Source organism: Canis lupus, chromosome 30, assembly GCF_011100685.1.
Source record: "Canis lupus familiaris isolate Mischka breed German Shepherd chromosome 30, alternate assembly UU_Cfam_GSD_1.0, whole genome shotgun sequence".
Lineage (NCBI taxonomy): Eukaryota > Metazoa > Chordata > Mammalia > Carnivora > Canidae > Canis > Canis lupus.
In genome coordinates, this window is record NC_049251.1 from 18,862,447 (window position 1) to 18,872,655 (window position 10,209).

The window sequence follows — 10,209 nt, forward strand, 5'->3', positions numbered from 1 at the left end:
CCTTTTATAGATATACTTATTTTACTGTTCTTGTGCTTCCTACTTTTCTTACTCCTACTTCTGGCCTTTTTTTTACCCACTCACAGAGTCCCCTTTAACATTTCTTGTAGACCTGGTTTAGTTATGATGATTTCCTTTAACTTTTGTTTGGGAAATCTTTATCTTTCCTTCTATTCTGAATGATTGCCTCACAGGATAAAGTAATCTTAGTTTAAGGTTTTTTTTCAGTACTTTGAATATATCAGCCACTTTATTCTGGCATGCAAAATTTCTGCTGAAAAATTAGCTGATAAGTTGTATAGTGTTTCCTTTGTATGTGAATGTTTTCTCTTGCTACTTTTAAAATTCTGTCTATCAATATTTCTGTCACTTTATTTAATATGTGTCTTGGTATGGACATATTTGCATTGATTTTGTCTCTCTGTACTTCCTGGATCTGGATTTCTGTTTCCTTCCACAGATTTCAGTTTTCAGCTATTATTTCTTTAAATAAATTTTCTGCCTCCTTCTCTCTCTCTTATCCTGGGATCCCTATAACGTGAATAGTATTATTACTTGATGGTATCACTGTGTTCACTAAATCTATTTTCATTTATTATTATTATTTTCTTTTTCCTGTTCAGCTTGATTGCTTTGCATTACTCTGTTCTCTGAGTTGTTGATCTGCTTTCTGCTTCTTGTAGCCTACTATTTATTCTTTCTAGTGTATTTTTTAAAATGGAAAATAATTACAATTTTTAATTTTTTTTTAAATTTAAGGAAACAGCTAAAATTTGGAAAACAATGTCAGGTAAGTTATATTTTGGAAAACAATACTGTGTAAGATGCAAGGGTAAGAAAAGAATAAAAAAATTATTATTCACAGACAAATACTTGTGTGCATAGAATCTTAGTATATTTTTTATTTCATTGATTATGTTCTTCATTTCCAATTGGTTCTTTTTAATGCTAAAAAGCTATTTTTTTTTGAGAATCTTACTGAGGTTCTCCATTCTTTTCTCAAGTCCAGTAACTGTATTTATGACTTGTTTAAAATTCTCTAGTAGGCATATTACTTATCTACATTTCATTTAGCTCTCTTGCTTCATTTTTGTCCTATTTGTTCATTCTGAGTGTATTTCTTTGTCCCTCATTTTGTCTAACTTTCTGTGTGTGTTTCTATGTGTTAGGAAAATCAGCTACATCTCCTGCTCTTGAAAGTAGTGACCTTATGAAGAAGAGGTCTGGTGGTGGCTGCCCTGCAGTGCAATGTCTCCTGTTCACCAGGACCTGGCACTTCAGAGGTGTCTTTTGTGAGTGTTGTGTGTGTTGTATATGCCCTATTGTTGTGGCTGAGTCATGTTAGCCTTCAGTCCAGTCATCTGCAACGCTTTCTTTGTCTGGTATGGTCAGGGTTTGGTCCCTGTGTTGTTATTGAGCCTGTTTGGGGCTTCTTTGGGCTCAAGTTGAGTCATACTAGATGTTTGCCAGAGATGCAGGAACACAAAATTACTGGGCATGCTTCCTATGTTGTCCCCTGAGAACCTTTCATTGGTGGATGGACCTGCAGTCAGACGCATGTCTACCCCTAGCTCACTGATGAGTCATAGTTAGACTGGTATGTGTAGTTTTCTTCCCTTCCTCCCAGGGATGGAGTAACTTTTAGAGTGGTCTGGCGTTTGTCACGACTGCTTGCACGCTGCCAGGCTGTGACACCACTTTGGATGGGCTCCAGCCAACAGCTTATTGGAGGAGGTTTGTCCACAGGAGAATGTGGGGTAGGGCAGGTGGTGTTTTTGCTGTGATTTTTTTTTTTTTTTGATGATGACATATTTAAGGATGAGGCCCTCATATATTCATTTAATCAACCAGTCAGTCAACTAACACTTGAATGTCTACTATATATAAAGCACAGAGCCAGGAAACTGAGAGTACAAGGAAGGCAAGACCCAGACTGAGCTGGTAAAACTCTATACTAGAAGTTGTGGCATGCACACAAATTTTGACCATGGGAATAGAAAGTGTTAGGAATGTCTGGAGGGTAGAGGAGAGGTTAAAATAAGCATGTAATTTTTAAAAAGATTTTATTTATTTATTCATGAGAGACACAGAGAGAATGAGAAGCAGAGACACAGGCATAGGGAGAAGCAGACTCCATGCAGGGAGCCATCATGGGACTTGATCCCGAGTCTCCAGGATCATACCCTGGGCCAAAGGCAGGCGCTAAACTGCTGAGACACCTGGGCTGCCCATAATCAACACGTAATTGACTCATAGTAGAATTAGTAATTATTTAAAATACTTATTGCTCATGAGAAAACCAGGAATATGGCCAGTGGGTGAAGGTATCTGGGTTAAACTTACTTAAACTTAGCTCAGATCTCATTCTTGTTTCATTTCATAAACTAAATGAAGGTTCATGGATTGTCCCAATTTCCCATGGCTTTTGTTTGTTGTTTGGGATCCTTCTGAAGTCATTAGTTTTCAACAGCTATTGATGGCTTGCCATACTTCTTTCTCAAAGGAAGGTTTCTTTCTAGTGGATGCTTTTACCATGGATATCCCATTCAGTGAAGCCTCTAAAGTATAGAACTTATGGACAGGCTGGGGTTTTACACAGAGACTAACTTACATGTGTTTGAAGACTCTGTCCTGGCCTACTCCAGTGACACATACTTTCCGCATGAACTGCCAAAGAATTGGATTAAACCTTTCTCTTGGCCCTCATTCTTAATAGCATTTGTCTGGACTTCTCCTGCAATCTCACCACAAAATAACAAAAATATTGACAAAAATAATGGAAAAGATGGCAATTACCCTGCAACTAACCCCTCCCTACCTTAGGTTGTCACCACAGCAGATAAAGCCTATTTTATGGGAGACCAAACACTGCTACAATTCCTAAAGTAAAGTTTATTTGCACAGAAAAATAAAGGCAACTTTTTATTTGTCACCCTGCTGAGAAGAAATATGATTCCTGTCCTCTTGCTTCATATTAGCCTTCCTTTTTCCTGCACATTTTCATCCCCTGGTATCTGATCATTTTATAGAAAGGAGGATTTCTGCTTTTGACCTTACCTCTTTCTGTTGTAACATTCCAATTTTCAAATGGTCAGTCACCATTTGCCATTATTTTTGCAAAGGGGCATGTTCTGAAGCTTAAGCATACAAGATTCTGGGCCATTTAAAAAAAAATGCTTGCTAGGTTTCCCATGTGATAGTGGCTCCTCATGAAAGCTATTCTTTCATGCAGCAGCAGCACCAGCATTGATCAGTGGGAAAGTTCAAGGCGGCAACTCATCAAGCATGGCTTCAATACCAGATTCCAGACAAGGTCTGCAATAAATAAGAGCAGTAACAAAGAATCATATTTCCTTCTCGCACAGAAAATCAGCAATGGCATAGTTCTAAATTTCAGGGTTCAGGCATGGTGTCTTCTCTCTGCACGGCAATTTGAAAGCAGGATGGCTTTCCTCTCTGAGAAGTTACATCAACATGGATTTTAACTGTCCTTTCCTTAGAAACTGAACCATAGTGTAATTTTGAATTTTGCAGGTTGATTGGGGGTTTTTCAGCTTGGGCATTGATTATCATTTGGGTTGTTCAAATAGAACCTATACTGTAAAAAACACATGTTTAGATTTTCTCACATTTGTTTTAATTGACTCATCTCCCTTTCCCTTTTAACCTCTCCCCCTCCAATAATAGTGTGGAGTTTTCCATGTGATTGTACAAAAAGAACAACCTTTTGCTCTAAGTAGGTAAGGAAAATTTTTTTCTTCAAATGGCAGTGTGATAAAAAAATATACACCCTATGAGTCCCTTATGGATTATTGCTATTGATTTCTTTGCTTGAAACGTGGAAATGTTACCAGATGGGGTGTTAGGAGTAGGTGTGTGGGTGCAAATGCAGTTTATTGCTTGTTGACTAAAAATCAGTGAAAACCTTCACCATTTGTGTCTTGTGTTATATGTAAAGGTGAATTTTAATCCCAAACCAGTCCTTATATAAAGCTTCATGCAGTGCAATAAGCAACATTTTTAGAATAAATTTATATTTGAAAGAAGTAAGTTTTATGGTAGACTCAACACACATAAAGATTTCAAGCATTTGTTTTCTCTGGCTTATTGAAATACTGTTGTTGTTTTAAGTTAATTTGATCAATGAAATTTGCTTATCACAGCCAGATTTCTGTTGTGTTTGTTTTCATCTCTATACCCTCCCCAGGCTGCCCCTTTGAGCTTCTCTGGTCTCCTGCTCAGGGAAGTGTGAATCGAATTGCCGTAGGTTTCTGGAAGCTAGGTGCCTGTGTGTGCAGCATGCGGACGGACACTGAGCCCAACCCTCAGGGATCCACCCATTAGGAAAAAAAGGCTGACCTTCTGTCACTTTCTTTCTCCTCCCTTTTAATGATTCCTTCTCTATCCTTTTGCGAAGATCTTTCTAGCCCTTTGACCCCTGTTAGAAGAGGATGGCTTAAACAGCTAAAAGTACCCTCAGTCTCAAGGCTTGCCAAGGAAAGCTCAAGAGGCCTTTTAGGAAATGCCAAAAGACAGAGGCCTCAGTTTTCAGTGCAGCCAGAAGGCAAATCCCATCCCGACACCATTTCCCTCCTCATTTATTTTATAGAAGCAATCCTGCCTCCTACCCTCACTTGTCAGTGCCACCAGAATCGACACATTCGGAGAGCAGCTGACTTTTAATGATAGCCCTTGGACTGTGTGAGAGCTATTGTGCAATTTGAAAAAGAGCACGCGAAATGTGTGTCTGAGGTGGGTCACTGGGCTGCTACTCCATGGGATCTAGGCCAGCTCTAGTTTTCATGGAATAACAACAACTGCTGGGTAGGTTGCTGCCCACCCAAAATGGTGAGATGCTGAATGCAGGATTTTTGAAAGGGGAGCAATTGTTGTCCCCAGGGCCTTCTTGTGCTTTGTGATGTGACTTTGAGTCATAAAATTGAAATGGAAGCTAACGCTGAATAGTGTGGCGTTTTCAAGTGGTAGGCATTATTCCATGTAATATACTATGATATGTATATTCAGAAATTTAATTCACACTACAATGGTGAAGGTATGAACTGTAAAACTGAGGAAAAGAGAAGACAAGTGCAGTGTGACCATAAGAAGCTTTGTATTGGAAGTTCAGTTCTGCCATTCGTTAGCTCTTTGACTTGGGTAAATTGATGAACCTTTCTGAGCCGAAATGTTCTCATCTGTAAAATGGGGATTGTTAATTCCGCTTCCAGGATTATCATGAGATTTAATGGGAATGCAGTAGAGTTCTGGCATCTCCTCCTTTGTCACACCCCTGACTCTTTTCCAGGTGCCTATCTTCCAGAGGTACTGACAGAGAACAGCAAAATCCTAATGAATTTTAGGCACTATGCCCAAAGAAAAGAGTGATTCTCAAAGAGATAGTTACTTTCCTTCTTCTGGGAGAAGCTATACATAATCTTTTATCTGTGTCAAGAAAGGAATCCAAACCCAATAGTATCAGTCAATTACAGTTGAGTTGGGAGTGGCTAAAAGGATTAGGTATTTGACCCCATATTATAAGAATTTGCTGCCATTTCTACTGCAGGGAAGGGAAGAATAAAAGTAGGATTTAAAGGTTCATGTTCTCACTCCAATTAACCAAATGACCCCTTCCCCAGTTCTCTTTATCTTTGGTATGTACATACATGTGTGAATGCATACTTTCCTATACAGGATACACTCATATGCTTTCTGCAATCATGATATACTTGAAAGTAATAGGAACTAAAGGGCTTAAAATATTTTCCCTGATCACAAAAGGAATGCATGTTTATTCTATAGGCTTTGGAAATATAAAAATATAAAGAAGAAACTAATTTCCTCACCTAGCCCACAGAAATAACCATTCTATAACATATTTTGGGGACTCCAAGTTTTTTCTGTGTACACACAGACACACACATAAACACACTGTGATGATAGCGTATAGACTTTTTTTTTTTTTTTTTTTAAAGTAGGCTCTATACCCAACATGGGGCCTGAACTCATGACCCTGAGATCAAGAGTCATGTGACCTACTGACTGAGCAAGCCGGACACCCCTACTCTTTTCTCTTAATATTATATGTTGAACATTTCTCCTTATCATTAATGTATTGGTTACTTATTGATGTGTAAAGCCAACACAAAACCTAATGGCGTAAAACAACAGAATAATTTTATTATTATTTTCATGGTTCTAGAGTTATCTAGGCTCAGCCAAGCAGTTCTTATGAAGGATATTTTGTGCAGTTGTAGTCAGGAGCTGGCTTGGGCTAATTATCTGAAGTTTGCTTACTCAGATTTTTGGTATGTGGGCTAGAAACAACTGGCGGCTGGAACAACTGGTTTCTTGGGCATTTCTCCCAGGCTCTAATGTGTTCTCTCCTGCATGGTGGCTTCAGGGTAACCATGCTTCCTACATTGCAGCTCAGGGTTCTACGAGTAAATGTCCATAAAGAAAGGCCAGGTTTACACTAACTCGCCTTACAACAATTTTTATTTTTATTTATTATTTTTATTTTATTTTTATTTTTTAAAGATTTTATTTATGTATGAATGAGAGACACACAGAGAGAGGCAGAGACATAGGCAGAGGGAGAAGCAGGCTCCCTACAAGGAGCCTGATGTGGGACTTGATCCGGAATCCCGGGATCACGCCCTGAGCCAAAGGCAGACGTTCAATGGATGAGCCACCCAGGTGTCCCTTTAAAACAATTTAAAAAATTTAATTTCAGTATAGTTACGTAATATTATTTTCAGGTATACAATATAATGACTCGACAATAAAAATATAGAACACTTCATGAATTTGTGTCATCCATGTGCAGGGGCCATTCTAATTTTTTCTGTATTGTTCCAGTATTAGTATATGTGCTGCCAAAGTGAGCACTAACTCACCTTTTATTTTTTTATTATTTTTTTAAGATTTTATTTATCCATCCATAGACACAGAGAGAGAGAGGCAGAGACACAGACAGAGGGAGAAGCAGGCTCCACGCAGGGAGCCCGACGTGGGACTCCATCCCGGGTCTCCAGGATCACACCCCAGGCTGCAGGCAGCGCCAAACCGCTGCGCCACCGGGGCTGCCCTAACTCACCATTTATAACTTAGTTTTGGAAGTCACACAGCCTTCCTTCTGCCACATGCTTGTCACCAAGGCAGACACAAAAGCCTACCCCAAAGCCCACAGAAGCTCTCCCCTTGAGATATAGACCTCTTGAATGGTTTGTTAGTTTCTTATCAGTGATGTTACAAATTTAAAACAACACAGGTTTATTGTCTTACAGTTTTGGAGGTCAGAATTCTGAATGGGTTTCACTGGGCCAGAATCAAGGTATCCTATCAGGGTCTAGGGGACAATCCATTTCCTTGTCTTTTCTAGCTTTGGGAGGTTGCCTGCCCTCCTTGGCTCATGAATCCTCTATCTTTAAGGCCAGCATTGAAGCATCTTCAACTGTCTCTGGCTGTGACCCTCTGTGCTTATCATTACTTTTTTTCCCTTCTGACTCTGATTCTCCTGCCTCCCTCTTAAAAGGACCTGTGTTGATTACATTGGGCTCACCTGTATATACTCACAAGTATATACTTGTATATACACAAGTATATACTCACAAATACCAGGGATTGGGATGTGGACATCTTTGGGAGGCCATTATTCAGCTTACCACAGTGGGAAATGGCAAGGGTCTGGAAGAGCATATGCAACCAGAAATATTGTTGCAGTAATTTTTTGAAAATACAATCTTCTACAATTAATTTCAGTTGCATGGTATATTACTGTATGATTGTCACTATTTACTTAGCTTTTCTTTATTGTTAAGCATTTAGGGTGTTTCTAATATAAAAAGCCTACAAAGAACAAACATCACTATGAATAAACATTTGTGTAAATCTCTGATGATTTTTTTAGGTTAAATTCCTAAAGATGAAATTTTTATATAAAAAATAAGAATATATATAAACTGCCAAACTACGTTCCAGAAAGGGGTCACCAGTTTTCCAGCAGTAGTATCAAGTGTTTATTTTTCTGCATTCTCCTCACCATTGAGTATAATAATTTAAAAAAAAATTTTGCAAAGCTATAGGCAGAAAACATCGTCTTGCTTTCATATGTATATTCTTATTGGTGAAGTATTCATATTTTTTATTCATGATTTCTTATTTTCTTTTTTGTTCATTGGCTATTCATGATTTCATTTATTTTTGTATACAGGATATTTATATTTTTCTTATTGATTTGTAGGAGCTCTTTATATATAAGATATGTCAAAACTTTTTCATCATTTAATGCAAATAATAGTTACAGTTTTATATTTTATAAAATAAAGTATTATTTCCTTTGTTGTTTCTTCCTTTCTTTTTTATGATTAAATATTCCTTCCCTTACCTATGTCAGGTAAGTATTCACCCACATTTTCTTCTTGTTGCTTTATGATTTAATTTTATAATTCTGACTGTTTAAGTGGTATATTTATATATATGTTATATATGTGTTATTTTACCTAACAGTGTAAAGAGGTAGATAGAGAAAGAGAGGAGTACAAGTAGTTGATTTGATTTTATTAGAAATAAATGGCTAACCTATTTACTGTCTATCTGATTCAGTCAATTCCCAATTATCTATGGTAAATTGGAGCTAGGAAGAACAAGGGTAAAATATACATCCACTGATAATCCCCCAACCACATTTCATGACATGTCTGTGCTTGGAAACACTCTAATGGCATTACACTTTGAGGGCATAGCACTTTAGGTATCTCTCCATGGTCACATCACGGAGATCAGTGATCCTGTGGTCTATTTGGGTGACCTTGTTTCTATGACAGGGAAAAAAAAACATCCTCTCATATGATATGCAAACAAGCTGCTTTTCTCCTGAGGAACTGTGACTGATGGTGTGTCAGGTGTAGTCCTTGGCTTACAGGCCTAATCTCTAATCATTAGAGATTGATTCCTATAGGATAAGTTCTTGTCTCTATGGGAATTCCTTTAGGAGCACCCCAAACAACACCATATATGCTATGAGTAATCATTGGAACTGTAGACTGAGTGTATCAAAAGTGGACGAAGGGATATCCTCTTTTTCTAGAGGGTGAAACAAAGCATGCTCAGATCACTAGGGAGGATGTGATGGAATGGGGTAACACAGAATGGTTATGGGGTGGCCAGAGGAAGGGGGTGAGCAGATACCTGTTTCAGGTGGGATGTTGGGGGCTGAGTCAGACTACAGACAATGGTGTGGCAGAGTGAAAAAAAGAGAAGATATTATATGCTGAGTATTCATAGCTTTCTTCCTCTTCATCTCCCCCACCACTCTCAAGTTGGCCAATTTCTTTTTGGTTTCTGTTATGCAGAATAATAATAATGGGTAAATACATATTTTTTAAATCCCACTGTGTACTGGGCATTGTGTTGGGGATATAGCAGGAAACAAAATGGATAACACTCCTACCTTTATGGAGATTGCACTCTAGAGAGGGAATATGCAAGGTAAAGGAGGAAAATATATGTCAGATGGTGTTAAGTGCTGAGGAAGTAGAGAAAACAGGGAAGGAAGATGGAGGTAACAAGTGTGTGATAAGAACATCCAGTTTTACCTGGGGTGGCCTGAGAAGGCCTCCCAGTGGAGGTGGCATTTGAGCAAAGGCCTAAAAGAGAGGCAAGAGTAAACCAGGTACACATCTAGATAAAGAGCCTTTCGGAGCAGAGATAACAGTCAGGCTAAGACTCTGAGCCTGGAGGTACCTGGCTCATTGAATGGGCCCTTGATCACTGATAGAATGAAAGCAGAGAAGGAAGGAAAGATTAAAAAAAAAAAAAAAAAGAGTCAGTAGGGACTGGATACCCATGAATTTTGGGGAGAGTTTTGGGTGAAAGAAAGCAATTTTAGGGACAGCTGCCATGTTTGTGGGAAGAAAATGTTGGAGATTTTAAAAGAAGAAAAAAGGGATTTTAAAAACTTTTGCTGGATGTTATGGGTGGATCTTTGGGTGATTTCACGGAATATTTGTTGTATCATGCAGGACTGGGTACAAGTTGCCTGAGCATTTTATGGAATACATGAAGTAATCTAGGAATTTATTATTGTGATAGACAGCCATTGTTGTTGAACCAGCAGAGATTATAGTCAGGAGAGCTAGGGGTATGTATAAATATAAGGTAAAAGTGTGGTGATAGGAAAGGTAGCAAGAAAACTATAGTAGGGGAGAA

General features: G+C 38.4%; 1 non-coding gene across 1 annotated transcript; it reads right to left on the minus strand.

Annotated features, from left to right (window-relative positions):
- Positions 1 to 6,783: 6,783 nt before the first annotated feature.
- On the minus strand, positions 6,784 to 6,888 carry LOC119866967. Its single transcript, XR_005381918.1, has one exon. It is a non-coding gene; the product is annotated as a U6 spliceosomal RNA (small nuclear RNA).
- Positions 6,889 to 10,209: the final 3,321 nt, after the last annotated feature.